Genomic DNA, 15130 nt, shown 5'->3' with positions numbered 1-15130 from the left:
AGATTTGGATGTCCAGCTCCCATTCACTCTACCCATGTTGCCAAGTACAAAATTCTTATCCCGGATGTTCATTAAGATACAAAGAACTTCTGGAATAGAAACAATTTTGTGCTAGATTCTGCTTGCAGATGCATCTTCAGACAGAAGTTCTACACATAAAGGCAAAACTTGGACAGAAATGCAGATACTTAAGTTTGTGGGGGAAAATTATCACAAGAGCAACCATGAATATTTTTGTGTCCATAGTAAGTAACCAAGTTTGCTTTTACTTGCAGAGGTGAAAAGCAGAACTAAATCCATTGCAGAGGTCATATACATGTTACCTTTTGTATGAATGAAGTCAAAACTGGGCTACTATAAAACTTAGTTAAATTAGTCTGGTTTTAAATATCCATTACTTCTCTCAGCCTTCTGACAAATTGTCCTTACTTTTCAGTGTCTGTTAAGATTATAAAGCAAGTCTGTATTTACTAGGTATTTTAGCAGGTGTTTAACTCCAGTTATACAAGTCATTGTTACCAAACATTTTTAGTAAATTAGACTTCAGCTTCTTAAAAGTCTTTCTTTTGCTACATCAAATTTCCAGTTTTAAAAACATTTCTTTCAAATAATTAAAAAAACACAAGATATATCTCAGTTGTAAATAAGAAATTCCCTTTGGCCTTCTTTATTCTTGCTTGGTTTTTTTAGACTATTTAATTTCTGATCTCTCAGAAACAGAATAAGTAAGGCCAGTAGATTAAGACAAAGATCTTCCCTGGAACTAAATTCTACAAATTCTAGACAGATTTGATACCTTAATAAAACAAGGACTGAACTTTGCCAAATGGTTTAATCTTAAAAAGGCAACTTTTTGTTAAATAATAGCATTGTGACTATTGTTGGGCTTGACTCAGTTTATGTGAAGAATTGATGGGCAGCTTACTGGGCTCTTTTCTCAGTGCTCCTAGACTGACAAGGAACAGTTTCCTTTTATCATCTTCTCCTACTGAATTGAAAGGAAGCAAGAAGTGCTATGGATATGACAGAGCCATGCAGTGAAATCCCTAATTCTAGGTACCCAGAAAAAAGAGGAGAGAGAAGCAAACACTGGAAGTGTTTCGGGGCAAAGGTTCGTGTTGAGAGGATGAATTGTAGGTAGGAATGTGAGTTGTTCTGGGTGTACATAGGGGTAAGTAAGGTTGCAGCTGAAGCATATCTGCAAACACATTTTAATAAAGGGATGTTAGCTCCCATTCAGGAAGGCAGAACGTTCTTCATTTTAAGATAAATAGCTTTACTGAGTTCATGAGAGACCTGAAACCAGAGCATCCCAATCTTCAAAGCACAGATTGCAGGCACCTCCACCATCAGGGAGTGTTAGGATGGCATTTCATTTGGATCATTATAGGGTTAGGATCCAGTTTACAGGACTAATGTGTCTGCCTCAAGCAGTATCTTGTTTTGGAGGTATGTATGTCAAAAGGCTTAGCACCACATTAAGTCATTTGCAAACATTAAAAATTATTACAAGCTTTTTGGAAGGAATCATACTATGGCAATACAGGAAAAAAGAAAAAGAGCTGAAAGCACTCAAGGGTAAATGCACATGAACCTTGCATGGCGATCTGGCAATAAATATTAGAAATCTGAACCTTTAAATAAATGATCCTTTCATGAATTAAGCTTAAGTGTGCTGATTTGCAGATGCAATTGCAGTCTGTAGAACTGTTCCAAGCACACCATAATAAACTGAGAGAGGCCCTTCCCATTAAGTTGGAGAAAAACCTCAGCCAGTTCCATCTCTTCTTTTAGATATTTATGGTAAATGTTCACCTTGTACCACTCAAGTAAATGAGTTTTCCTCATTTTTCATTTAATTAAGAGTTTAATGGCAACAACCCCACTGGCTGAGAAGTTTTAAAATATTAATCTGATGCCTACTGTGAAGAAGGTTACTTCTCAGTTTCTTAAGAAGAAAGGAACCTGGCACTTCCTAGGTCATATAAATATATATATGAACCAACTTAGAATTTCCCATCTGACTGTTATCCATGTTTATCCTCCACTGATAGACACAAAACATAAGTTCTATCCAAAGATCACAAAGTTTTCAAATAATTTAAATAGTTTATCTTGAAAATGGACATTTTTATGTCACTGAATTTCCTGAGAGACAAATGGTTTTCTCATCTCATTCTTTCTATGCAGACAATAATCAGCCTTTGTTGCTGTGATACAGACAAAGAAAAGATGCTGCTACTGCTGAGTCAAGCTGTTTTCAATAAATAGTTTGACGACAGAGTGGGTTTTATGATCTGCTTTTTTATATTTGTAGGTTATTTAAGATTCTTTCCAGTTGTATTTCATTTGCAGCATTTTGAAGGACAAACTTGAGGCCTCTATCCATGAGATAAGAAGTTCTCCTGAAGCACTCCACTGTGATTGGAGTATTTATTTAGACCATCTGTTCAGACCATATAGTTTAGACCATCTAGATAGTTTTGATTACCTTCTATATCTAGAATAAGAGAGTTACATCTTTTATTTAAACGACAGTTGCTCAGTTTTCTGTTTTAACAGTGCCCAGGCTATGCCTTGGTGCCGTCTGTCCCCTTCCAACAGTTGTCCTGTGCATCATGGAAATGCCACTGCACTTCACAGCAGACTGCTGGAGTGTGGCTTCTGAAGCCTGGTGCCTTCCAAACTAGCTTATTTTTCCCAGGCCTACACATGGTTCTAGAAATGATACCTAGGGAAGTGTTAACTATGTTTCAGTGATGCAATTCATTAGTGATTGCATGAAGGCTATTGCACAATTTAACTTGCAGATTTTAACAGTTTCCTCAATCCACATTTTATTTAACCCTCATCCCTCTATTCTTATTGTGATAGCACTTGTTCTCAGTGCTTTGGCTTTAACTAAAAATTCTATTCATAGTTATTGAGAAACAATTCAAAGCATGTTCAAGTCCTGGAGATCAAGATACAGCCAGCATATAGTACCCTGGAAATTTGTAATCCATTGGGATTTAAAAGCTATTAAATGACTTAGACAAAGCAAATTCCTATTTCTGCTGAGCTGTACAGAACATTTCAGAGTATCAGATTGCTCAGAGAAACAAAGCAGGACTTTGCAAAGGCACCAAGCTGAATACCAGGAAGAACACAAATAAATGTCTACAAAGCTAGACATTTCTTTTTAGGACTTATTTATCCTACATGGCTGTACAAATTGAAAATATAAATAAATAAAATTTTCTCCTTTACGAGTTTCTTATTACAAAAGAAAGTTTGCTAACATTCTGAGAGGAGAGACCTCAGAAAAGAGGATGCAGGGCAGGAAGCCAAAGAACTTGCAGTCCCACAGGTGAATGTTCTCTTAATGCACCATTAATTGTCTACTGCTGTCACAGGTCTATTTTGGAAACTGTAACTCCAGGAAAGAGGATGCAGTTTATGTTCTATGCCCACTTAGCCTCCTTGTGAAGACTGCTAATAGCATATTCTCCACAATTCACAGATCTGTGATGGCAAAGTGTATTTCTAAGGGGGAAAAAAACCCTTACCTGTTAATTTACTCAGGCCACTTAATTTTACAATTCTCTGACAAATAAAACTGCAACCCAGGGGCAGCAAAAGGAGATATCCCTAATTAATTATCAATCAATAATTAATGCCAAAAAAAGAATAGGGTATGCCCAATGTGCACAAGTAACTTTTACACACACACAATGAAAGACATGCTTTGCAGGGGAAAATGGTGCCTTTGAGATCTGAGTTGTCCTACAGCTCTGCGAACACCCACGTGTCATTTTCATGTGAGTGCAACGATAACTTGCTTTTGATAGGGGTTCAAAGCCAGAAAACAAGATGCTATGATAACAAGTTTTACACGTGCACATAATAATATGAATAAAGACAATTGAGAAAGGAACAATCACCACACCCTCCAATACTGGTGAGTCAAGACAACTTGCTCTACCTCCAAAAGTAAATTTCTGGTTTGGCACTGAGAGCGAGTCCATAATGAATATTGCTAAAGCAGCAACATAACTTGTGTGCACAGGGCATACACTCCACAAGTTCAGAAACATTTCTTTGCTTGCACTCAGTATTGAAATTCAGAAGTGGATCCAGCCTAGTAAAGCACTGGGGACCTGTATCCTATTTAGTACATATATCTCATATCAAGGTTAACTCTGTCTTTCAGTCACTCCAACTCAAATCAATTTCTATCTGCTATAGTATTCAGAGGTGTTCAAAATTAATATTTATTTCAAAAGCCATGTGTCTGCTTGTCTGTACCCCTATCAGTAGCCCAAGAAAGGCTACTTGCTCAAAGGAATCATTTGGTTCTACTTGAATTGGAAATTTAATAATTTCTATGCCTGCTAAGGAAAACAGAAGCACAATTTGTTTTTCATGGACCTTAAATTCTAATAACTAGAGCAGGAGAACACACCTGCTGAAAATTAACTTCAGATACAAACATTCAACACATTTGTTTACATACATATTATGCTGAATTATTTCGGTCTGATAGAGTTGTTTCTTTAAACTGCTTTACAGCCCTTCTTCTAAAGGGCTTTTCCTCTCTTTTTGTTGGCTGAGGGTCTTCATTACTTCTAGGCTAAATGGGATGCAGTGATTCACTCTGCAATTATACAGAACATTACTGGGCTCTGAGTGCATGACAAGGGTGTTACAGAAGGAGCTCTGCCAGAACATTCCCAGTAGGCCAGACTGAGGTTTCCCCTTGAAGAATTTCCCATCTGACTGTTATCCATGTTTTAAAATATAAGTTGTGAACTTGCAATATGATCTCCTAGCTCCTGTGTCCACAGCATGTTCTGATGGCTGCAGAATCAGGGGTTTTCTCTGGACTTAGGATACAGTCTGTGTTGGCCCTCGTTCTCTTAACTGTTTATTCTGTTCCCAAAAGAAGAGCTGGAAGGTGAAATGCAGCAGCAAATTGCACAACACTTTTAGACTAGCTTGATGTAAACCAATAACTACACATGGTATCTTCAGCTGTTCCCAGAGCATCTAGAGCAGCTATACTTGTATACTTGCATGAGTATATTTTTATGAATTGAAAAGAAATAAAATCTTCTATTTTAGCTGTTGGCTTGAATTACTATTAACTGTTCCCTTGCTCAGCTTTTCCCTTGCAGTGGAAACCTAAATACATTGGCACATGTTAGTGAAATAACTATAATAACTCTAACAGCAGAGGTGCTTCACCAGTATCACATCAGAACATCAGGAAGCAACATGGGATTTTAACACCAAATGTACCAGAACATAGCCAAGTGAAGCAGAGGGAAAATATTGTGAAGGATAGCATGAAGGTTAAGGTAGGGGAAATGTTTAGCATATTCCAAAATGGTATTAAAAGGAAACCCTCGAATCATAGGCACTGTGTCAAAAGCCAAATTCCCGGGAACACCAGAAAGGATAAGCGCAGAACCATCTCACAGTGGAAGTGAATAGAAGCTCCATCACAGGTACCCCAAATCCAAAGTAGGGGGTACACCCTTCCTGCTCCAGCACATCCATCCATATAGCTGAACAGATGGTGTCAGTATTAAAAGGAAACCCTCGAATCATAGGCACTGTGTCAAAAGCCAAATTCCTGGGAACATCCGGAAAGGATAAGCACAGAACCATCTCACAGTGGAAGTGAATAGAAGCTCCATCACAGGTACCCCAAATCCAAAGTAGGGGGTACACCCTTCCTGCTCCAGCACATCCATCCATATAGCTGAACAGATGGTGTCAGATGTGATATGCTGGCACATTCTGCACTGTCAGCAGATCTGCTCCACTAACTCAGGGAACTTCCTTCCAGTCTCTTAATTTTATCACTCACAGGAGAAGTCACCAAGGGGATGCATACATCACACAGGACTTTGCACACATCTTATTGGCACTCTGCATTTTGCTTGCAGGGAAGAGCCTGGGGAGACCTCAGTCCTTGCAAAGCAGGTGGCCTAATCCCATGTGAGTCTAGGGTTTCCTGTAAAACATGCAACTCCCTCCAGCACTGAATGACTGCACGTCTGTTTTACAGTGCTCACCATTACAAAAAAAACCACCCTGAGCACATACATAGCCCTTGAAGAATAATTTGGCAAGGTTGAACCCCAAGCAATGTCAAGATTATTAAGCCTTTTGTTACAAAGTGAGTGACATTAGTTCTTTCTTTCAGAGGAGACAACAGAGAAAGTTTATGTTTTCCCAGTTGTCTAAACTGCAAAAAAACCTCAGGTGGTAGCAAGTTGCATGGAAAATTTAGTATTTGTCACTGCCTGCACTATCCCCACCTCAGCCTTTTTTTCTTAAGGAAAGAACAGGAAGGAAGCCGAGAGGTTTCACAAGGTCCTTGAAGAGGCTAAAACAGTTAAAATACTGCAAAGTTTATTAGGAGAAGGCAAATATCTTTATTGGATCGCCTGAGATAGCTGGAAAAGGCAGAGAAGTTTCAGGCACATAAGCCCATCTTTACATGCAAGAGAGAAGCCTCAGGCTTAAATGTGAAAATTTAGGCAAGTGTTCAGACAACTCAGAGCTCTGATGGACCATCAATACAATGCTCCAACAGCTCTATTCCCAGAAGGAAGCCCCTTCCTTCTTCAGTACTGTTGATGACACTATTAAGAAAGCTTTAAGAAAACATCTGTAAAATTCAACTATATGACTTCTCAAAATACACACAGTACCATAGCGTTGTCTGTTGGAGTATTTTTTCTATTTAAAATTATTCTGCCTATTCAAAATGTATTTTCCAACAAAAAAGTTTAACATTTCATGAGTGAGAACATATATAATATTAAACATCCCATTTGAATCTAAAAGGTACTTAGGATCCATAGGAAATCACTGGTGTAAATCTACTTTTAATTTTTGGAATTTCAAGCATCATGCAAGTAAGAGATGCCTACTCGGAAAATACACAGAAATAAAAGATGTAGGGATCCTATGAAAACCTTTAGTAAAAGCATGGGTATGGTTTTATCTTGCATTATAAAAATAGTAAGACATCTTTACTGATTCTTATCTTTACAACAATTGCAAGCTACCCAATTTGTTAAGGTGAAGGAATTAGAAAGACAAAGGAACTGTCAGGGGGAAAAATAAAAACACTCCTGCCTGCTTCTGATGTGTTCTCTGAATTCTGAATGCTTTTTAACACACTCCTATCATCTAAGCAGACCAGAATGGTCTGTGGCAAATTTATATGTGGCAATTTAAATAAAAGAGGGAGAAACACAGTCTTATGAAAGGTCTGGCATATTTTGTTTACATGAAAGTGGGAAACTGGGTAAGTAAGCATGAGCTTCTGCTAAATCAAATTTATATTAAATTAAAGTTCCAAGGACAAACAAGCAAAAACTAACATTGTACTACAGTTCTAAGCCTGCACTTACATACAGGCATGTCCTCTGCTCATGATTTTATCTAGACTCTAGCCATTAGTCCTAGTTGCACCGGTTAAGCCAAAGCATTTTAAAGGTCCCACACCCAGACTCTAGAGAAGAAGATCTCTTTTATTTCTTGTACCTATGTTGGTTAAAAAAAGAAGCCAGCTATTTATCAAAGGGGAAAACTAAACACAAAATCATAGTGGGGGAAAAAAAAAAAAGTGTGTTTAGCAAGACAGAGAGTTCATTCCTACTCTCTCAGAGTGAGTAGTGGCCCACTCTAAGTGGAAGGGCTTATTAAATAGACTTCTGTAGGAATCTGCCCTGAAGCATTTCCTTTACTACCCTTTACTTACTCATTTGGGTAACAGAACAGGGTGTGTGCTTATCACATTTGAGTAAGACAACAAAACGATGGGTCTGCAAGCATGTTTCATGTCAGAGCTGCAATTCAAACTAATCTTAACAAATCAGTGAAATAACTTGAGGAAAGCCAGATTCAGATAAGGAAGAAGTCTCCATTCTCCCAATCATACTTTGTACCATCTTCATGGAAGATTTATATCCTAACAGACATCTACACTGCAGCCTTGAAAAGGGAGAATATCAAGAAGACTGTTTTTCCTGCCAGACTGTGTCCTGCCAGATAAGTGATCCAAAGACTACAAAAAAAAAAGAAGTCACTCAGCAGAAAATAATTCCCTTGTAGGAATCCAAGCACTTGGCAAGCAAAAGGTAGCTGTAAATTTTGTTTCTGTCAGGGTGTTCTTTAAGTGGTGATCCCCATTCCCATCCTCTATTTTCATATGACCCTCTAATTTCCCTTAGCAAAAAGAAATCTAATATTGGTGACTTGTCAGTGATATTGGAGAAAAACAAAAGATGGTGAAGACAGAGAACAATCATGAAACAAAGCTGAAGAAATAGAGAGTAGAGGGAGAGTCAAAGTCAAAAGGCAGAAGAGTGTTTATGGGAAACTAAAGAAACCAAAATAAAATGGAAGTGTATTCCATGATCTGTTGTATGGGTACACACTTTTCCTGAGGTCTGTATTATTATCCTTGAGAACAGACCCCGACACTTGTGTTTTCTCCCCAAGTTTGCAACAGCCTTTAAGGTACTTAAGACAGGAATTTTTAAAATGTTTTTACTGTCTTAAATGCTGAACAAATTATGACCCATGACTCCTCACAAGGGACTATAATCCTTTTCACAACAATAGAAGCAAATATTAGCCATAGCTGAGTGCTTTTTAGCATGCCACTTCTGTATTAAAGGATAATAATAGACCCTCCATATTCCACAGCCCTACTTTGGGGGGAAATTAATAATTGTTTTTGAGATGCTCAAACACTACCCTTTTTTTGAAAAAAAAGCCCAATAAAGAAAGAGTAGCAAGAGAGATTAGAAAGTTGACAAAACTATAAATGTCTTGTAAATTTTCACAGTTTCACAGAACTGTGAAAAAATGAATCAAAATCAGAACTTACTCTGAACAGACAGAAAACAATACATAACAACTACCAACATCTTCAGTATCTGTTCACTATCATCCAACATTAATTCATTTAAAAATCAAATCAAGCTTTCTAGTGCAAACCAGTTACCTACTGCTGTAAATCTAGTTACATGCTAGTTATTCTTCTCTCCTTAAACTCTTTAGTGAATGTGCCAGTCCCTCCAGTATGGAGAAAGAAATAGCTCAGGGAACTGTTAAGAATAGCCATGACTGTGAGTAACCCCACAGATGCAATCTGAGAAAGCATTTTCACGTACAGAAATTTTTTTAGCTTTCACCTCTAGGATGAAAAGTCACTGTCCCTACCTCTCACTAATAAGGTCAGTTTTGGGCACCTCCAATGAAGCTGCCATTTCTGGTGGTTTAAGTGATGGGGACACCTGTCCCTCTGAGAGCTAAACTGAGCCTACAACTCACCTCATAGATATTACCAAACAGTCTGCATGTGTTAGCAACCTTGTCACTTACTCACCTGGCCTGGGTTCAAAACACTGACCTAAAAGTGAAAGGTTCCTATCAGCCACACATTCCCAACCAATAAATTAAAAGTCCATCTTCAGCACAAGGTTATCTTTCATCATGAGCTGGGGTGTGGGAGCTATCAGAATATTCCACTCGGAAGGCTTTGCAATAGTGAGACTTTTAATTAATAATGTCACCACCTTGCTAAGCAGCACAAGTCAGCTTTCTCTTGGATGTGAATGACTATTTTTGCAGTACAGTTTGTTCATTCACATCATATGCATGAATCCCTGGAAAAAGATGGTCTCCAACAGCATCCAGGCTCTATGAGAATCCTTTGTCCAAATGCACAAGTCCAGCTGTATTATGTCAACCCTGGATAATTCACAGTAGCCAGATGGAGTAATGGGGAGCAATCCCTTGCTCTTTGTAATGATCTTACCTCTTCATTTTCCCATCTACTCCAGTAACAACATGCATGACTTCATTTACAGTTACACAACAGTCTATTGGTGACTCTTCTCTCTTTGCCTTTTATGTGAGCCAACAAGTAAGTATATTAATACCTTGTCATAACAGAATTAATACCTCTGGAATTTGGATTACATACCATAATTCAATGCACAGTCTCAAGGTGGAAGATTAGCTTTAGAGAATGGTAAATAATAGTATAGTCTCTGAAGTAAACAAAGTTCTCAATTACTAACAAATTTCCAAGTTATAATAGCCCCCATATTAAATTGCATTCTCCAATGAGAGTGAAAAGACAGACTGTGAGGATTTGAGTTCTTGCTCTTCTACAGCTTTCTGTACAGGTTCCTTCAAGTTATAAAATCTCTTTACATGTCCAAAACCTTTATCCCACAGTAGAGGTGAAATATAAATACACTCCATGGACTGAGACCTCTAAATGCAGAGTGAGACAGGCTCTGTTAATCTTTACAATGGAGTATATTTCACAGTCTCACATGTATTTTGAAAACATAAAATGTCATAGAAAGTGAAAGAAATTGTATTTCATAATGCTCAAAAAACAAATATTGATGAAAAAATTATCTGTGAATCAAGTATATTCAGAACACATTTCTTAAATAGCAGTACAGCTCTAAAAACAAAACCAAACACAAACAAAAAAAAAGGAATCAACAGAACAACACAAATGCAAAGTTTTGAATAATCCATTTTTGGTCAACGGCTTTTTTGTCTTTTTAGTTGTTGATTTTGTATTTCCCTCAAAGGAAAAGTTTATGAATATGCTGATCTCTTTAAATTTGCCATACTATTTCCAGCATTTATTAATTCAACAATCAACAAATCATGGGAGACTTTCTTTTTGTTACATGCAGCACTGCCAAATTTTGCCCTTCAAGATGCCTCCTACGGAAATCTGCAGAAATAGAGATGCATCCCCCACAAGGACCTGTGCCTTTCTGACAGAACCAGGGCACTCCTACACGGCACAGCAGGGAGCTCACAGCACCCAGCCCGAACCTCTGAGGACTGCCAGCTATTTGCATGGCACAACGCTATTTCCCTCTAACAGGGTAAGCTAACTTTAGAGTGCCCTAACCAAATATTCTCTGCTCTGATACACTGCACTTTGCAGAGCTTGCATGTACACTCTATAAACAAGCAAGCCTGACATTAGAACCTGCAGCAGTATGGCTACCAACATCTTACACAGCACTCCCGATCACTTTACGCCACAGAACCTCCCAGGGCATGCCTAGAAATAAATTAGTTTTTGCCCAGTTGTCAGGGCATTAAAATAGATTTGCCACTACACTGCACAAAATTGAGCGCTGCCAAGAAATGCACACATTTTTTTAATAGTTTTAATGGACTCTGTCATCCATGCAATTAAGACTGCATCTTTGCATTTATACAGAGGTATATATTCACATCTCATAAAGTGCTGTCCAAATACCCCTCCCCAGCCAGTCAGGCAGGGCACTAGGGACCCAAGCAGAGAGCTTGCAGAGCATGAAGTGTGTAGGTTCTGTTAGAAACCCCAAAGTACTATGCACACTCCCAAATAGCCCTTTTCCATGCACCCTCTCTCTGGCTCTCTACAAGACTTTTAGATATAGATCTTGGGTGAACAAAATCAAGACAACTCCCAATACTGTCAAAGGCTCAGTTAATGGAACAGAGACCTATTTGCAATCTGGTGCTTTCTGGATCACTTTTGAGCAAAGTGACATTTGGGAAGTCTCACTCAAAGTGCTAGTTAGACAAAGGATCTAAATATTGAAAGACTGATGAAAAGGTATTTCATATGTCATGGGACCAAAATATACAAAAAGTTGAACTGTGGTAGGGTCAAAAGAAATTCACCCATTTCTACTTGGCTCAGAATGAGTTAATTCTGGAACACCACCTTTCCTGTATTTTTGCTTCACAAGCGTATCAACAAACCGTAAGGCCTCTTCAGGAAAAGATTTCCATTAAAAATGCCAACATATTTGAAGGTAACTGTTCCAGCAATGATAAAATATTTGAGACCAGCCATTTTACTGTTTTCTCTCTCCCTCTATATGCTTTTCCAATTGTCCACTTCTTCACTATTACAGAAGAAAAGTGCAGTCTCTGTTTCATTTGTCTCTCCCTGTGTGGAGCTGAAAATGAAGTACAGGTAATCCCAAAAGGATCCTGTGGTGGATCTTCAAGGGAGAAATCCGCAGGTGTGTTTCAAAGGGGAAGTCAATGCCCCTTACACTGCCTGGGGCCTTCTCTCAAGTGTATGAACAAAAGAACATGCATTGTCACTACCCTGCCAGTGCCAAATGAACCTTCTTAGTAAAGACAGGATCTCCTATCGTTTCCATTCTTAGGTCCTTCTTCCAACAGTTGTTGGAGCACCTTACAGTGCTCCACAACACCTGTTGAACCTTACAGTGCTCCTCCTGGTTTCCCAAGAGCTCATGAACTATCACAGGTAACAGTTTTGTTGCAGCAGATATATATTTTAATGGCCAAATACTATTTAGGATGAGATGAAAGAAGCATTCACACATTACAGTATGGAAGGAACTAAAGGTATGCCCTCTGGAAATAGAAGGATTAATTAAAGTAGGCTAATGCAGGATTTAGTTGACTGGATTTCTAAATGTCTTTCCTTTGCTTTCTCTGTTGATTTTCTTCATCATGCTATCTTTATCCAGTAATTATACACTACATTGCCAGGTGAGTAAGTAAATCCATGATAAATTTGTCAATACAGTCAGAGTAAATAAAACTATGTTCCTATCCAATTTAGGAGCATTCTTTAAAGCACTTCCATAATCATAAAAGCAGGTTGTGACAGATACTGAAAGCTTTTTCAATTTTACCCTCACTAAAACACACATCCTTAAGTCTATGACACCAACAAATGATAGGAAAATATGTCAATAGTCAGATCCCAAAACATTTACACAGTAAACACTGTCTTTGCACTCTGTTATGTAGCACATTTGAAGACAACCAAATCTAGTTTCACTTGTAATCTAAACTAAGGTTTCAGTTGAGACTCTTACAGAGAAAGGAAAACCTCATACATTAATTCCCAATTATGAAACAAAAGGCTTTTCTGTGGCATATATGCTACTTTACTCAATGTAGTATTTCTCAATTCACAAAGCACATAATCTGTCCATGTGAATAACTTAATTATTGTAACAGATCTCTGAAAAAAAAATCTATTTTTATTTCATGCTTGGTTTAAGAAACTGATTTTTAAAGAATTTAGTTATTTCTGTGGTTAAAGATACCACTTAAACAGAGTGGGTTAATTTGTCTATGCTTTAATTATTTTTATGAGGCATTATCTATAGAATAACATTTTCTAAAACATTTAAAACATCCTGTAAGACAGCAGACTTTTAGACAAATTTCAGAGTTTTGAAATAGCATTCAGTGAGGCTCAGGTTTCTAAATTACTTATATTTTCTTTAAACCAGAATAAATAGCAAAACATCATTTGGGATCTTTGGATGATTTGATTATATATGAATAAGAAATTTAACTAAGTAACCAGTTCTCAAGCACTTGACTGAGAATAGATGGGTAAATATACAATGATGACTGTAACTGCTGAAGGCATAAACAACAGTTTTAGACAGTTTGCGATAAGCAAACTGCTTTATCAATTAAAAAAACAGTTCTTTGTTTATAGCGTCTCTCTTCTCAACAGGAGCCATTCTGGAATCTGTGCTCTGTCATGGAAATGAGGGTCTTAGATAAAAGGAAAGAAAACCAACTTCAGCCTCATGTCTGGTGTCTTGCTTCTCTTTTACTATAATATCAGATGAGTGACAAGTGCATTGTATATAATATGTGCATGCACAGATACAGCTGCTTGTGGGGCTGCACTGCAAACCACATTACTGAAATTATTTAGGATTAAGAAGTATTAAGAAGAGGGAGGATTGCCTCAGATTTCTTCCATGACCTGGTATATAGCAGAAGATCATTGTACCAGCAAGTGAAGGGGACAGGAAGCCTATGGAAGAAGTAGAGTCAAAGATGATCAGCTACTCTGCCAAAGAAAACTTGTAGTGGAACTACTCTCCAGAACCGAGCTGGAGATGAACTTGGACTATAGAGGTTTTCATAGCTCAAAGGAACTCCTCTAGGTGAAATAATACCCCAGAGCTACACAATCATTTATAGTTGGGTGTTTGGGGATTTTTGCTTTTTTTGAAATTTGAATTTAATGCAGCTGGGTACCAGCTTTCTTCACATTAAGGAGTGCAATGTCTTAAGTCTTGCAGCAGTGAAAAGCTACACTGGTGCCAAGATTAAATATAAAACAGAGTTTAAAAAAAATCACTTAATGCTAGATAGTTAAGCCTTTCTGTGACTGCCAAAACAGCAGGATGATTTTCAAAGGTGCAAAATAGAAGTTCCTCCTGACGTCAGTGGAAATGCCTGGGTGTTCAACACCTATAAAAAATATGAGTGTTTCCTTAGATGCTTAAGGAATAATCATGGATGCTAAATTTAGCCTGAGGTAGTCACTTTGCACAGACTCCTGCTATGGTAGTGGGGGTGAGCAAGGCTCTTCAGAGGGGCAGTTAAGATTAGAATCTGTCTGCTCTAAATTAGGTTCTCCAAGTTATCAAAGTAAAGGATGGCTGGACTTCTTTAATTTACAGGTTTTTTGAAGATAAATAAAAACATCAGATTTCAAATTGAAGGAATTCTGGCAGTTCAGAGCAGTTGGGAGGAAGCATTTGAAGTAAATGGAAAATCTTACTCATATCAAGTACAGTAAACACTTCTCACTGCCATCTGCCAAGCCAGCACACAGTTATTACAAGCACTCTTTTGGAGATGAAGACATGGACAAAGCAATGTGTCCTTACAACTCAAAAGTGGGTAAAACCAGGCCCAGACACAGGAGCAGCAGTGCCCCTTCTTGCACTTAGGACAGAAATTTAGGATTTATTTTCTCCCCTCTGTGCACACTCAAATTTTAGGTCCAATTATAGAAACAAACTAAAAATCACAGCTGTCACCTTCTGTATGAAGTGTATTCCTACAAGCTACCATTTCAAGTAGGAGACATTTTCATAAAAGGAGATCATTGCATTTCAAAGCCCTCTGTCTCTTCCAGCAGAGCAGTAACACCTGCCCTGGAAGCCTTTCACACCAGCAGTTTGAGGATTACTGAGACCACGCTGCCTTGATCTGTACTGAAGTGTTCCTTGTACTGCCAGCAGGAAGAGCTACTACAGGTTCTGTACAGAAACAGGCACAG

The 15130-nt window shown here is 38.0% G+C and overlaps 1 protein-coding gene across 1 annotated transcript in view; it reads right to left on the bottom strand.

Annotated features, from left to right (window-relative positions):
* Nucleotides 1–15130, bottom strand: part of ACTN2 (actinin alpha 2) — a 66989-nt gene that overhangs the window by 43654 nt on the left and 8205 nt on the right. The window lies entirely within an intron of this gene.

This window comes from Passer montanus, unplaced genomic scaffold (assembly GCF_014805655.1).
Source record: "Passer montanus isolate IOZ18808 unplaced genomic scaffold, ASM1480565v1 scaffold2, whole genome shotgun sequence".
Classification (NCBI taxonomy): Eukaryota; Metazoa; Chordata; class Aves; order Passeriformes; family Passeridae; genus Passer; species Passer montanus.
The sequence above is the reverse complement of the archived record's forward strand: the minus strand, read 5'-3'. Positions and strand labels throughout refer to the sequence as shown.